A 16580-nucleotide genomic window follows, 5' to 3' on the forward strand; every position below is an offset into this window, starting at 1 on the left:
ATATATATATATATACACCCCTTAGGGCGAGCTGTAATATTCTGCCTCCTGGGACTGTTCTTTCTGTTTTTGCGCCCAGAAGGTCCCAGCTCAGCTGCCTCTTTAAATCAGTAGGGGTTACTACATTGGTGATTCTGCCCCCGGGGTATCTTCCCTGGACATTTCATTGTATTTAATGCTTTTTTCACGGGAATTATCGGATTCCTGAGATTCCTCGGTGGCAGGTAGTGATCCCCTCTCTGCCGGATAATTGACTTTTTTGTTTCATGTTCTTTCAGTATCTTCATTTTGAGCTTTTTAGGAAAAAAAATAAAGTCTGCACTTGTGTCTGTAATCTGGGACAGACGGGGGTGTTGGTTTATAGCAAATAATTGCCCCTTTAGCTGTTTACCACCCAAACACTTTTATTGCTGGCATTTTCTCAATATTTACGTATTTCACTCACGGATTGCGCAAGAGCTTTGGCGCAGGAATGGTTAAACACGCTTGCATTCTTCAGGGTCCGTGTCTCACTCATGTTCCTTACTATCAAAGGGCTGCAAACTCTGACAGCGACCTTTCATGTTGACTTTGGAGACATCTGTTGGGGGGGACGGGTCTGGGGTCCGCCGAGGCCGTGCTGTCATTCTGGAAGTGCTCCTGAGGCATTTGCTTTTGGAATATTACTAGCCGCCTTGTCGCTGTATCCATGAGCTTTTCTTCCCACGCGTTGTGGGTGGATGCGTGTTATCACGGTGCCCATGCGTGATCCTTTACGTCTGGATTGCGTCCGTGTGCACTCGTGCGGAATGATGAGCTGGGGGATCACGTTGGGGTTTATTCACTAAGGCAGGATAGTTGTGGTTTGAGCTCCTTGACATCATTATACGTTATGAAGGTCTACCCCCGGTGAGCTTTGGTTTGTCAGGCCCTGTATAATGTATAGTTAAATCAGCTAGATTCCTTCAGTCTCCTTACATATTGATGTATACATGAAACAGGGCCAGCTCATGCTGGAGAAACTTGCCAGTGTTGGCCCTTCATAATGAATGGTGGAGCGGGAGAGTCTCATGTCTGTCTCTTTACTTGTTATAGTTATATCCAGTTGTGTTCTTGAGCCGAGCTATCATTGTTTCCAACGTGACGGACAGAACGTTGCCGCGCATGCATACAGGGACACTGGATGCTCATCCAGGCTCTAGGTCGTCCTGTGATGTTCTTTATCACCTGGGATTTTCTGGTATAAATAATCCGGGCTTTGAGACGTCTGACTTTTACTACAGTTATATAGTGATGGACGACCTCCGGCACATTGGTGAACTACAACTCCCATCATGCTGGGAGGAAAATTGACAGTCCCGGTACCGGCACGTGCCTTTCCCTGCTTTGGGTTTGTTACGCATGAAAGTGTGGCCGGTGTGTGTTTTGGATGTTGTCGATATAAATCGTGATTATTACAGATAGAAAGATTCACTCTAACTAATCCCAGTCATGTCTGTCGTTCATACAACCCGAGCCAGATCATGCCAAGGCAAACTATGTGCCCGCATAGACTCTGATGTATGATGTAATGATTGTACGATGTAACTATTGTGTGATGTAACGGGCAGAAGGATGGCCTTCCATACGATAATGTGTAACCCTTTGAGAGGCAGATCGTCGCAGCAATGCTTTCTGTTAATCATTTTTCCTAACGATCAGTGAAAGTCACACGGATGTGCTGCTGTCCATCTCCCGGCTCTGTCTTACGTCGGTGGCCTGCTACGGCAGCAGCTCATGGTTTGACGGGGCGTGCGCTGGTAACGGCAGGATATATCGATAATTCTCTTGCGTTGTATGTATTGTAATTATAGCGAGCATCGGATGGCATATCACGCTGTTAAAGTGGGTCCGTGACGTTTATTCCACACGCTTATCTCACTTGGTTGAGCAGTACCTGAACCGGGCTACACGTATGACGGCGAGATCACACGCTTCCCCCGAGTCCTGCTTTTCGTCTCAGTGAAGCTCTCCAGATCCGTGGTAGTTCTGTGGATTACAAGCAGATTTCTGCCATGGACCATCAAATGTCAACAAGAACATGTAGCGGTGGCTCTGTTTGGAGAACTCCACCGGCAGGAACGTTGTCAGAAGGGAAACGTTATTTACAGAGGAATTTGATTTCCTTTCTTCATAAAGCAAGCAGCCCATAGGGATCTCCCCCAAAGAGACTCTTTTGGAACCAACCACATGCTCCACGCTATAGAAACCTAGAATTAAGGCAGATAAGACCCTTTTGCCCCCATCTAGTCTGCCATTTGTTCCTGATGTAATGGCTCGGTCTCGTCTTCGAGTCGGGAGCCATATGCCTATCCCATGCATGATTACATTCCCTCGCCGTTTTAACCCCTACCACTTGTGCTGTAAGGCTTGTTCCACTTATCTACCACCCTCTCAATAACGTTAACCCATAACTATGTAATAAATAAATGGGGAGAGCCTGCATGTGCCCCCCTGTATGGCGCGGTAGAGTTATAAGGGGATAGGACATACCAAGCAGTTCTCATAACGCTCAGCCACCCACATCACATGACTGGTTAAGTATTATATAGTTACAGAGATGCCTGTCGCTGACCGTTAACCTTTTCGGTTAGGATCAAGGTTCCTCTGATGATTTCCCCCCCCCCGCTCTCTCTCTGTACCATGTGGTTTGCGAGCAACATGTAGTAACAAGGAAAATACCTGTTAATAAACCCAATAACAATAGGTGCTTTTATAATAAACGCGCGGCGCCCTCCAGCCAAATAGGTGTCAGAAAATGTCGGTTTTATCTCTGATAAAATATTCATGGATTCCTAACGCATAAAAGACACAATGTCTCCAGTGTTCGATTATCACGTATCAGCCGCAGCAAAACAAGTCGCGCACAGCTGTTGCATTTCTGGTTTTTCGCTCCTTTCATAGATACCCGCGGTTTTCCGTTTAACCCCTTCTGACGCGCGGGGGCTGAGAAAAACAAAAAAGCACCAAAAATGAGTGCTAATACTTAAAAACACTTTAAATTATTTTTATTTACTTATTTTTTTTTTAATTTTATTTATTAACAGAAAACATTACTGAATTCAGAGGGAATACCTTTCGTAATTAGGTGCTCTTACTGGCTACATTTAGAACCCTTTCCAGGCCGTAGGATGTTGCTTCAGGGCCCCAAAACTCTGAGCTTCTTTCATCACAAGCTGCGTTCGCCATAAGAGCGTAAAGTCATTCCCTAAAACCAGGGCCGGCCGAAGACTTAACGCCGCCTGGGGCGAAGTTTAAAATGCCGCCCCCCCCGCCAACGCCGGGGGGGGGCGGCATTTTAAACTTCACCGACGGCCCCCCCCGCGGTGCTTACCTTTAAGGAGTCCTGCGGCGAGTCTCCCTGCTCTGCCACGGTGCCGGCTTGTAATGCTGAGCACCGGAAATTGACGTCACTTCCGGCGCTCTGCATTACAAGCCGGCACCGGGACCGAACAGGGAGACTCGCCGCAGAGGAGAGAGAGAGAGGGGGGCGCCGAGCGGGTAAGCGAAAACCACTCGCCCCTCTCACTCGCAATTGCCCCAGTCTGCCCCATTATAGGGCCGGCCCTGCCTAAAACCCGAGTAACGCTAGGTTTGGGCTCAAGGTGATTGAAATCCACCAGTTAGCATCGTTGGAATTCGCCAGTCAGTTACAAACAAAACTAGTAGAATCTTGCATTAAAGGTGCTGTTCCACTTAGTCCAGATATTAATCGCTCTCCTTCAGATGTAAGCAAATAGATATGCCATTCTATTCTTTCCTCCGAAGGCTTAATCACAAAAAACAGACAATTTAAGGTGCCTCTTTTTGTAACACGTGACAATTAAATGTTTCTGGCTGAAATCTATGAATTAATATGTTATTATTTTTTCACATTTATATTTTATTTGCTTTAATAACTCCTCTTGGGAGTTTGACAGTGCTTGAGATGCTGTTCTAATCTGTCATTTGGTAGGAACAGCACCTTTGAGGCACAGATTGAATATTTTAGCAATGGGTTGGTAAATTACAATGTAGTAATTGCATGCAGGAGTTTCATGATGGAATTGCTTTTGTAGACTATGATAATAAAATATGGCGCTCGTGTGGATGGTTGGAGAGCAGACCTTTTGGCTTACTTCAGAGGAATGCTCAAACTTTGGCCGGCTTGCCCTCGACACTCTTAATGAATTGTATGTTAACATGATCGCTCGGGAGGGAAGCAAAATAAATCAGCCAAGTACTGAAAGCTGTTCCTTCCTATAGGCTGCCAGCAAACAGCAGAGTAACCGAATAATATCAAAAATATACTAAAGATAATTTATTATTAAATAGTACTTAAATTATATATATTTTTAAAATAGCTTTTATTTCTATCTGTTTGGAGCATCTGAAATTTTTAATTATTTTTGCAGTATATTATTATCTTAAGAAACAAAATACTTTGTTTTATATCAATTTGTTAGACATTGTGTCAGTGATGCCAAGTACACCTTTCATCTATACATCTATTTGCACCATTTAGTATATACGGCATTTCTCTGTACTTTTATGCTTTTGTTTCTTAAACATCTGAGGCTATATTTTATAAACTAGCAGAACCAACTCTACTGGATCCTTGTCTGAGCTCATCCTATCTCCACCATCCTTCTTCTAAGGCCAACGGAACCATCCGGCTTCTGCTAAAAGGTCCATTAGAAATACCCACTCTGGTTCTCCGTGCCATGTGAATAAGAAGAGTAGACACAGTGTCATTTTCATAGATTCACTGTCAATGTTAGATTTGCGGGGATGGCTGCCGTGCAGCGGAATTTATCCTATGAATCCGTATTTCTATTTGACAACAAAGAACAAAGTTTCAAGGACAGCCAAACACGCTAGAATCTGTATCTCCGTGGAATGCGAGGTCTCATAATATATATCCTTAATATTAAATAGATGTTACTCACCACCCCAGTGGCTCTCAGGGGGGGTTACATGCTGTGTTCTGCCTGTAATTATTATTATTTATTGCTTTATGTAGCGCCATCATACTCCACAGCGCTGTACAATGGAATGATTGTTTCCCATGGTATGTGCCCAGTGCCCACCCAAGTTACATGGAAAATTTTATTAATGAGTGTGTTTTGTCATTTTAAGTGGTCATCTTTTTTCACAGACATGGAAACTTTTTTAGGCCGTTGTCCAAATTCTTTTGGTTTATGCCGTCCAAAACTCTCTCTTTTTTGGTTTTGGATATGTGATATGTTTTGCTCGTTTTAACGTCGTTTTTTATTTTGGCAGGTTACGGTTTGGTGGGTCCTTTTCCATTTCTTTCTCTAAAACGTCAGTCCTGTTGCTTAGCTGTTGTCAGTGGGGGTACCTGAGGTCTGCTAGGTGCAATACAGGGTCCCGCGGAGAGCCAAACAAGCAGAAACCTCTCCATCTCATGTAGGGTGCAAATTTCTAATACTGTTAAATTCTCTTCCTAGAAATAATGCTATAAGCATGTAAAATGTTGCCTCTCTCATCATTATTGCTGGGAACAGTTTATTGTAAAGTGACACAAAAGCATGCGCTGAAACATTGTTTCCAAAGAAGCTGAAAAAATTACAAAGTTTGGGGCACTTGGCTGTTTTCATTGAAAACAAGGAAATTTCTATTTGTAACATAATTGCAAAAGGGTTTTCCAACGATCAATTAGCCTTTTAAACTTAAAAAACAACGTGCCATTGGAACACAGGAGTGATGGGAGTGATAAAGGGCCATTGGAGCACAGGTGTGATGGGAGTGATAAAGGGCCATTGGAACACAGGAGTGATGAGAGTGATAAAGGCCTCTGTACGTCTATGAAGATATTCCAATAATAATAAGCCATTTCCAGCTACAATAGTCATTTACAACATTAACCCTGTCTGCTCTGGATTTCTGATACATTTCATGTTATTTTAATGGACAAAATTTGTCAAAAACATTTCTAAGTGACCCCAAACTTTTGAACAGTAGGGTCTATGGAATATCACCAGTAAATATGAAGTGTGAATAAGGAAGTCACAGGTGGTATTTGAGTTGAGCCGAGCTTGTGTCTTGCTCGAGTTGCCTTCATCGTTAACTAGGAATGAAGATTTGAAGGGAGTCCCAAGGTGACGCGGTATCGTGTGAGACATCCATTATATGGCTGGAGAAACCGATCCAAACCTTTAAATAATATGTTTATTCTGTCCTGGTCCGTTTTGTTCTTTTACAAAACCCGGATGCTTTGTAAATTGTATGGTGTGTGTTCGTCTTGACTTTAATGTTAGGCTTTTGAGCCTGTTGGCAAATCTGTTAAACATCCCCTTAATCTTCCAACAATGTTAAAAATAAGACTTTATAGAAGATAACAGAGGGTATTGCTGCGTGTGGTTTAATGCACACAACAGATTAAAGTTATGATTAACCAATTCTTCTTACATAATCCTTTATTCGGCTTGTCTATCCCATAATTAGAGCCCTCATTTGGTGCGTTTGATTCCTGTCCTATGTACAATTTTTGCTCGATTATAAGCTGACACTCCAAATTTTGATATTAATGGAGGAAAAGAAGAAATGTCCTGAATATAAGATGACCCAATTGGAGAAACAAAAATCGCTGTTTTTGCATTCGTTGCTCTCTTGCTCTCATGTAGTGAAAGGGAAGCCTTTTTGGACCTCCTGTTTCTCCGCAGATCCATCTGCAGTATTCTGGCCTCCTTGGGTTATTTCCGGAAGTAGGCAAAGGCCGTTTGCGGAGGCACCTGAAGCTGAAATCGGAGAGATGCAGACGAAGAAAGAAGACAGAAGAACAACAAGAGAAGCTGCGGAAAAGGAGGCAGGGAGACAGAAGTGTTCAGTGAGAGAGAGCGTGAGAGCACGAGCGAGTGTGAGTGACAAACCCCAAGGCTTCTGAGTTCTGAATAAAAGTCGACCTTGATTAGAAGGCAAGGTCATTTGTTCAGATAGTTTTCCTTTGTGTGGTATTTTGGTATCTGTTGTTTTGTGGGTCTGGGGATCAGTGTGCTCGGTTCATGTAAGTATGTAGTAAGCACCCCTGTTGTGAAACGCGTGGTGTTGTCTGCATGTTCGCCGCTTTCCTGTGACTTTGTAATGCTGGGCAATCTTAATCTACTTTTACTGGTGATGTCACTTTTTCTTTCAGGTAAGAATTTGTTGTTCCTATATAATATTTGATAATGGTTGCTAATTAATAAACATTTAGTGACGGTATCACTGCGCTGCTTCCTCGTGAGATTGCTGGGTATACATTTAAATGGACAATTACAGGAAAATTAATCCAAATGAATGTCTAAATCTCATTACTATCTCGACTTTAAATATATCATGTGGCTGCTATGGAAAAGATTGCATTTTATTAATTCTATTTGTATCAATCATCCCAAACAAAATATCTCAGGATAATATAATTGTAAGAGGTTATTTCTGTTCATACTCAGTTTTACGTGATTTTTTATCCACAGATTTGATCGCAATTTGGCTTCCACAATGCATAGGTTAAAAAATGAAGAGTTCCTCTATGCTCTGTCTTCGTGACGTGCTGACACAATTCATTAAGTAAGGGCCTGTCCAGCGCTGTGGGGCCTGTCCAGCGCTTCAGCTGTTTTAATTAGGAAAACTTTGAATTCCGAGATTTTGATGGACTGTCGGATAATACCGTTTGTTTTGGTCTTTTGGGGCTGATATCTTTTGGCAGAGGGTGCTGTGGTGTTTAGAATGTAGCGCCAGGAGTATCCTGATATTCCGCTATTAGCTGAAAGCATCCCGTGCCGCCGCGTAGCGTGCCATCACATTGTGTGATGCCGCGTAAAGTCCAGCACATGGTATTTTGCAGCACTTTGTAAGTCCTGCTTTGGGGTCTGGGAGAGTCTGCCTTCCTTTAACTTTATATACCAGCTGAACAAAGTGAAAATTCTTGCAACTAACTGCCCGGTTTAATCATTAATTATGGTTGCCGTTAATTGAATGATTTAACTCTGGCAAGCGTTTCTTTCTTCTTTTTTTTTTCTTCTCCCAAACAAAAATGTAAATGATTCCTTCTTTTCAAATAGCCTGAATTATAAATAGGTATTGATGTATTCAACAACTTAATCAAAATCTCAAGTGGGGGGGGGCATATACAGGAGTCAGTGTTTTAGGAAAGGAATAAACTCTTTTCTGCGGGTTGTGACATTCCAAAGGGCAAATAGTTGCAGGCATCGGGAGAGAGCTGGATCTCACCCGAGTGAGAATGGCAGAGGAAGCTTAGGAATGCCTGTCAGAGAGCTGGTGACAGATCCACATGATGGATTGGCCACTGTCTGGACTCCTCACATTTTATCATATCATTAAAATTATTTTCTAGGCTTTCTGCCCATCTCTGCTCCTCTAGCTTATCTTTAGAACAACCCTGCCAAAAGTGCTGGTGTTGTCTGGTCCCTTTGATATTCCTTGTCATGTCTGCTAGAGTCATCCGAGCCACGACAACTCAGGACTTTTATTTTGCTAACCAAGTTCGTGGTTGGTGTTACCGGATCTCTGGTGTTAAAGTGAGCCTGTTACATGGAGTCTATGCAGGGCCAGCATTGTGGGTCTGCTGCATGGGGAGGGAGGTGCGGCATGGTCAAAGTGACTGCGTGGGACCTCTTGAGATCAATGCAGGAGCAAAAGACAGACAAAAATGATGGAGGTCAAAATGTTGCCTGGAGGTGTTGGAGTTCTGTTTATTTGTGTGTTCCTGGGATGGCAGTGTCTGTATGTATGAATCAGTATTTATGTGTATAATAGTGAGTGTGTGTGTGTAAGTGTCTACAATTGCCCCATACATATATCATGCCTACAGCGCGAGTGTATGTGTGTGTGTCTGGGTGACTTTTTTTATGGATCTTGCCTAAGAGGCCTAAATGCAATAATGCAAGAGAACTATCTGCATTGAGAAACATGTTATATCTATATACCATATATATAATATACACACACACAGCCATCTACAGATCCAATAGTGCTCATGTTGACCATTGATGGTGGATTCACTAACATTCAGATTTGGAGGCCAACCAGTAAAAAAAGGATAAAAGGGTCCAAAACTATAATTATAAATCATAATTTAAATATATGGGGCACTGCATCCCATCATGTAGCTTCACGTTCATCGAGAACCGAATTACCATCGCTCACTGCGGTCTCTGAAATAGCAGATGGATTAAATAATGTAATCGATGGGAGTTTCTCCAAGTTTGAACTTTGGACATTTCCGTGGAATAAAAAGTACAAAACATGCACGTAAATCAATCACCTGGCTATGTTGGGATTAAAGCGCTTTACAGATAGTATTACATAAAAGGCATCCACTTATCTAAATAAGAAAGAAATGCAGGAATCTGGTGGGAACGGTTGTCATGGACATTCCGTAATCTTAAATTATATTTTTTGGAAAGCAGTTTCTTTCTGCAATGTCTCGGTTATTGGATTATTTTTTAACCTGTTTTTAAGCACTTTGAGGCTGTATATGGCATTACGGACACAACATCTGAGGATGATGGGCTTGTGATAAACAAGATTGTAGGAATATTCCTTACCCCGTGGCATGTAAGAGGCTGTATATAAGCCGGGCAATTAATAATTTAGTGAGTTGGGCAGATGTCGGAACACGTGTGCTGCTCTCGAATACATTGCATCAGCGTGTAGGTCGCATGTAGTCGCTGGTAGGTGAATAGAATTTAAGTCCAATTCGGTAATGTTAGGTTTTTGGGAATTAAGGTAGATAAATGTTAGGTTTTGGGGAATTAAGGCAGATTAATGTTAGGAGTGAATGTACTTTCAGGTGTGTCTGCGGTCGTTGGGGATGTTACAGGAACAGAACATCCAGACATTTCACAGATACTTACGAAGTTGACTGTTCCTTCCGTACAGTTTTAATACCACAGATTGTAACATTTTAAGTGCTCGGTGTGAAATAATTACATAGCTTATCTAAGACCGTAGGAGAGGACTGCTTGGATGTAGATGAGTTGATTGAAGCAAGGATGATACGTAGAGGTTGTTGCTCTTGCAGGTGGCTTGAATAGAATGCTGGCTGAGAGTGTTAAGAGAAAACGTTGTGTGCTTCTTGTAAAAAGGTGGGTTTTTAGAGAGCTTTTGAAATTTGAGTACAGGAGAGAAGGTCTGACGGAACGAGGGAGGGAATTCCAGAGAGCGGGACAGAAATCCTGAATACGTAAGTGTAAAAATGTAAGGATGGTAGAAGAGAGACGCATGTCATGTGGGGAACAGAAAGGCGGTGAATTTGGATGCAAGGGTAGAATGTAGGGGTGCAGAGTTGTTATGGGCTCTGTAGGTCAGGGTCAGAAGTTTGAATTTGATTCTTGAGGGTATGGAGAGCCAATTGAGTGATTGGCAAAGAGGAGCGGCAGATGGAAAATGAGTCTAGCTGCGGTGTTCGGGATGGATTGGAGCGGTGAAAGGCCGGAGAAGGGGAATTGCTCTTTAAAAAAAAACCCTTGCATATATTTATGTCATCACATTTATTTTTAGTGTTAAATTATTTTTAATGGAAGACGTTATGGGCAGAACTACACTTAAGATAAACCCACTTGACCTTAGCAATCCTAAAAATAGTCAGGGTACTTAGTTAACCAAATGGAGAATTTGACCCTGGATGTTCTCATTCTCCTGGAATTCTCTAAAATGAAAAGGAAAATTACCCATAAAATCCCATTTAATTTTGGTTGCTCCAGAGTCTCCAGATGAGAGGCATGTTGCTGTTTCGTGATCAGTAGAAGGAACATCTAAGGAGGCTTTAATCTCCCTCCCTGAACAAGATCACAAAGATAACCCAAATAGACATGCCGTCTTTACCTTGAAATATATAGAAAGTTTTTTTTAACTCCCAGAGGAGCCAACAGGGCTTTATTTTAAGTGGGTGACTGGTTCAGTCTTAAAAGGGGAATAGCCAATTACTGTGACGATACAATGCACCTCCTGGACAAAAGAGCCAGCAAAAAAAGTTCTAGAGGAGAAACAAGTTCTAGATACTTTCTTCGTAACATAATTACAAAAAGCTACATTTAACTTTCTCTTTCCGGTTAAAATGATGTTTTATTTGAGTTCCTCTTATTCATGCTCGTAAGTAGCACTCACAGGGGTAATTTTAACGCATTGTAGAATATTTTCATTTTAAGATTAGGATTTTGGCCGTGTTGGAGTCACCAGCTGAGATTGGTTTGCTTTGTGGTACTTTACCCGCGTATTAGTCACTCGCCTCTCAAGAACTTGTGACATTTCTTGTGGTTTCAGCTTCAGTAATGGAATGAAATAAGTCGATGGGGTTGAAGAACTGTGCAAATAAAGGCAAAATGTAGGCCTTCCTGGCACATGGGAGAGGTAGGCCCAATGTAAGAGCTCCATCGCACGTTCCAACTAAACAGTTTGATATCTCTGAATAAATCTGAATAAAATAAAAACCCGGCATTTTTTTTTCGAATTATACATCTCCGTTATGTAGCTTTAAAGGGGGTAATCATGCCTGTGCTACTTTTATTTCCTCTGAGATATCAGTGAAGTAGATCTTTCAAGACCTACTAGAGGTAGAAGCTGCAGCTTCCTTCCTCTTCAGTGGTCTGATGATTCTTGTCACTTATAGGCTCCTTGAAGCAACCAATCAGTGACCTTAAAGTGCTCCCAATGGGGAGCCCTGATCTCTGACACTTTGTTTCTGTGTATGTATAGAAGCTGCAGTCAGAAGCTGTGCCAGCCGGCCCCTTCTTTAATAAGCCCGTGAATGGATCTGGTGATACGTCAATGTGTGCATCGGAGAATGTGGCTTTTTATAAACCTCTGCTGGTATTATACCGACGTGGAATGTGATGGTGCTATATAAATCAAAAGATAATGTAAATTACAGAACCAGCTCCCAAACCAGGATCAGGCTTGATTCCGTGCATTCTTCAGTAATGGAAACCATTGCTTCCTAAATGTAATTAGCTAATCAAAACCACATGTTCCGCGTCTGTGTTTTTTAGATGATACGCGGTGATTTTTATAGCAGAAGACTACAATTGATTTTATTTGTGTGTTTCGGTAAAGTACAAAGCTTGGAGCTATTTACTGGAACAGGCTGAGAACGGCGTATATTAAGTTAGAATACTTCTAAAGGGTGAAGAACTTTTTTATTTTTTTTTATCTTCATGTTGGGGCATGCCTGAAATTGGGCACTCGGCTACCATTCATGATTTTCAAAGAACACACTCCTGTTTTTAGAAGCATACAAAAGCCACGTGATTTGTATGTAAAACATGTATATTCGTATATATTATATATATATATATATGCTGCAGAGTTATGCAGCATGTGTGTGAGGCTATTTTGTAAGGAAGAGACGGGATAAAAACTTTTAAAAGAATATAAAGCGGAAACTTGTATTATATAAAATATAAGATCTCTGGAGTGCATGCCTATCAGTTTTAGTTTTGTGAAATCCTTTAAATGTATGCATAGTAAGGAGCGCTGCGGAAATTGTTGGCGCTATATAAATAACATATTATTATTATTATTATTATTATGATTTAGACAGCTCGCTTGTTGCAGAGATCTAAACAAAAAAAAAAGTGTAAATAAAACGACAGCCACAATCTGTGCAACGGGGAAAAAGTTACCGAATTCCCTTCTCTGAAGCACAAAGCGTTCACAAATAGTAGGTTAGCAGTGACATTCCACACAAAGTGCTAATGTTTGAAAGGTCCCAGAACAAACATATAGCTGGACTGGTTCACTGAGAATTATTTGTTACGGCATATGGTATGGAGAATCTAAACACATACCGTACAGTGAATTAACTGTAATACAGGGGCAGTATTATCAGTGGAGTGTTTTATACTTCCTCTCCTATACATTATGGCACACACTACGGAATGGCTGATACTTCCTCTCCTATACATTATGGCACACACTACGGAATGGCTGATACTTCCTCTCCTATACATTATGGCGCACACTACAGAATGGCTGATACTTCCTCTCCTATACATTATGGCGCACACTACAGAATGGCTGATACTTCCTCTCCTATACATTATGGCACACACTACGGAATGGCTGAAACTTCCTCTCCTATACATTATGGCACACGCTACGGAATGGCTGATACTTTCTCCTATACATTATGGCACACGCTACCTCAATGCTTGTGTTTGTGACGTTAAGGCCCAGCATGACAGTACAGAGTTATGCAGCATTGCATGACCCTTCAGCATTGAGCTCCGGTCTACCCAGTGCAGAAACTGGGTGTCTGGTGCTCATTTACCAATGCTACCTGCGCGCCACACTGTACATGGGCAGGGTTTTTATGCCAGGACAGACCCGAACTTGACGAGACAGGCCTGAAAAAAATAGGAGTGTCCCAGGAAATTCAGGACCGTTGGCAACTATTTACTTTGTGACATGTTACTACTGACAGACACATACACTTAATGTCTGTATACCTAAGCAGTGATGGTAAGATCGTCAAATGTTTTAACCGTGGAACAATCAGCCCTGCTCTGTACTATTCTCACCCTCCAGACCTCTAATTATTCCTTAATAATTAACGCAGTGCTTCTTCCAGCCCCTACAAGAACTGACGGACGAGGGCGAGCCGATGCATAAAGTAAAGCAGGCCCGGCTCACAAGCTTATAATCTAGAGAAATCAAAGCCGGAACTTCATTACTTATGAGCAACGCATTGCCGCGGACCTCTTGGCGTTTCAAGGGTTACAGCAATTAAGTCAATTTAACAAAAGTAAGAGGGTGACTAATTAGAAATGTTTAACCAAGAGCTGTATGTAGATGATTACCGCTTGCGTTCAGATGACCCGCCAAAGCCTGGAACTGGTCAACGCCAAAGGAGACACCCTAAAGGAGGTTTGTTTGATGTGCGATCTTCAGAGAGGGAGTGCGAGTTCTAAAGATCAGAGGTCAACACTTTGTTGTTGTTTTTAATAAAATGCGTGGCTCTGTTTTTGTCCATGTGCAGTCTTTCCGAACAGAAGCAGTCATAAAATCATGCAAATCATGTAATCCTTTCTGTGGTGGGGAAATTATGATATGCCATACTATCCAGCCACTGAAAATAATGATAATTAACGGCCAGAGCAGGCGCTCTATGCAGCTTACCTTTTATTCTGGATAATTCAGGGCAAAATAATGTGGAAAACAGAATTTCCCCTTGCAGTCGGGGGACCAGATCATTTCTTTATTTAAAAAAATAAACAACTTTTAGTTGTATGTTTGTTGCACCCTGAAAGGGTTAAATGATCACATGATCTAATTGCCAAGTTTCCTGCTAGCCGATCGATGCAAAGCAACGCACACAAGCAAGCACATAGTTTAAATCTGCCAATGTTTGCCCTTCCGGCGTGACTCCCACGTTTGTTTGCCAGACTCCAGTCATCGTCCGCATTAATGAGACGGCAATAGAACTAATAGAGGAGCTTCTGGTGTTTTTGTTGTCCGAATCTATTTTGTGGTCACTGAATACTCCTTAGATTTCTCCTAATCACACATTAAACTGCAGGCTTTTAGTAGGTTGGATACATTTGTTTATTTTTAAAATGTATGAAAAGAAAAATATTAGTTAATGTATGTGCATCTATAATACAGACCAGTCTCTAAATACATGCCCTCTTAACCTTTTCATTGCCAAAGGGCTTCCCGACACATCAAAACAACACATTGCGCGTTCTAAACGCATACCAAATGTGAGCGGTTTTTAGAAGCCAGGATCCCATTTATAGCCACTGGAGGGGGGGGTTTAGATTGCAGAGCGACAAGATTAGCTGAAAGAGCCGTCCTGACGCCACTCGCAACCCCAAAAGTTATAGCTTGGCGGCCATGGACTTGAGGGGCAGCCATATGGGGAAAATACCGCTAGTAAATATCCATACAACTGAAGTGTTATTACAGCAGCTGCTACAGGGAGAGAATTCCTCAGACCCGTCCCTGGTTTCCTTGTCGTTGGCGGGATCGGCTGCTGTAATATGAATCCAAACTCTGTAAATGTTTACCATGTGAACTGGGATTTTCTCGATCATTTGTTTCTCCAATTATAATCCAAAGCCTTTTGTGGCAGCCCCGCTAAAGATGAATGCATGTTAAAGTACTCTGTGACCAGCGATGTATTCTGACCCTGGGCGCCAGGTCCAGGGGGGCGCGAGTCCTCCTGCTGCCAAGCAGGGGGCCATATCACCCTCTTGGGCGATCAGGCCCCCCGAGTATCCCGCCGAGTATTACACTACAGAGGCAGTGCTCACTCGGCACAGCCCCGATAGTGTGCATTATTGCGCCTTTAAGACTCTGAGCTCAGAGATATGACATCATATGCAGGGACTTCATGTCTTAAAGACATGGCACACCTTTTAAGGCAATTTCTATTGAAATGCACACAGAAATCTAAATAGGCAGGCAAAGGGGCAGCATACGGTGGTTTCTGCAGAATATTCTTATGCGTTTGCAAAAGGGACGCAACAAAAATTTAAAGGGACAAATATATCCCTTTAAAATGATCAAATAATGGCTGGAATGTCCCTTAACACAGAAGAATAAGGTATCGTTCCAGCATTCAGGAAGCAATCACTTCAGACGGGAAAGTAAAACTGATGTATAGGACGGAAGCTCGTCGGCTATATATCCCTCTCAGGACTTAAACGCATGGAAAGGATTGTTGGGTGTCTTTAAAAGTCTCGCCAGTCATCAGGCCCGGTGCTGTCTAGCACAGAGTAATTCTTCGTAAAATCTATTTTTAATGCTGTAGAATTAATCTAGAATTGCGCTGGATCTTCGCCGTTATACCCGACGCGTTGCTTACTGGTAAACAAGGCTAATTGGTTTATAACGTGATAACTCAGGAAGCGTTAAGACTGATAGGATTACGGTCTGTGGAGTGGGTGTGGGGAACTCGTGTATTTTTAGCTTTTTTTTATCCTTCCCGATAGAGACCAAACATTTCAGTGCTGTCGTGAAGTTTCTTGTCCTCCATACCACCTAAGTGTCCCTCTTTAGGAGGGGCAGTCCCTCTTATTGTTCCAAGTCCCTGTGGAGAACACTGTGATGCACCCAACAAACTTCACGCTCCTAGAAAAGTGACGTCGGTGGAGGAACGATGGTTTTGGGCTATAAGAATGTATTAAAAACAGACCAAACATAAGACCTGCATTTTGATGCAGCTTTTAAGGGAAGACCAGCTTCTAATTATATTTTGCGGATGTATTTGAGCCCCAGTGCTTGGATAGCAGTCATGCTTACATATTAATCTGTTTGTATTCATGCTGCAGTCTAATTTAGTCCCAGTCGTATTTTATCAGGGAATTAAGAATTCTGGGCTATAGTCATGTGACACAAATAGAGCCCTTGGCAGGATGACATGTTTGATGTCCTTGAACCAGGAACATTTTGTATTTTTCTGTATTAAAACCTATTGAGATAATAAAATGCCAAAACGATCAGCAGTAGATCCCTTTACCATACGCTATCATGAATTATTACGTTATCATATACAGTTAACTCTCCAATTAGAGTGTCGGCTCCTCCCGGCTGTTTAATTGGATTATTAATTAAACTAT

General features: G+C 42.0%; 1 protein-coding gene across 2 annotated transcripts in view; it reads left to right on the plus strand.

Annotated features, from left to right (window-relative positions):
• The window catches only part of TANC1 (tetratricopeptide repeat, ankyrin repeat and coiled-coil containing 1), an 84482-nt gene that overhangs the window by 532 nt on the left and 67370 nt on the right, over nucleotides 1-16580 (plus strand). The gene's annotated exons all lie outside the window — the stretch shown is intronic.

Source organism: Spea bombifrons, chromosome 7 (genome assembly GCF_027358695.1).
Source record: "Spea bombifrons isolate aSpeBom1 chromosome 7, aSpeBom1.2.pri, whole genome shotgun sequence".
Taxonomy (NCBI): Eukaryota; Metazoa; Chordata; class Amphibia; order Anura; family Pelobatidae; genus Spea; species Spea bombifrons.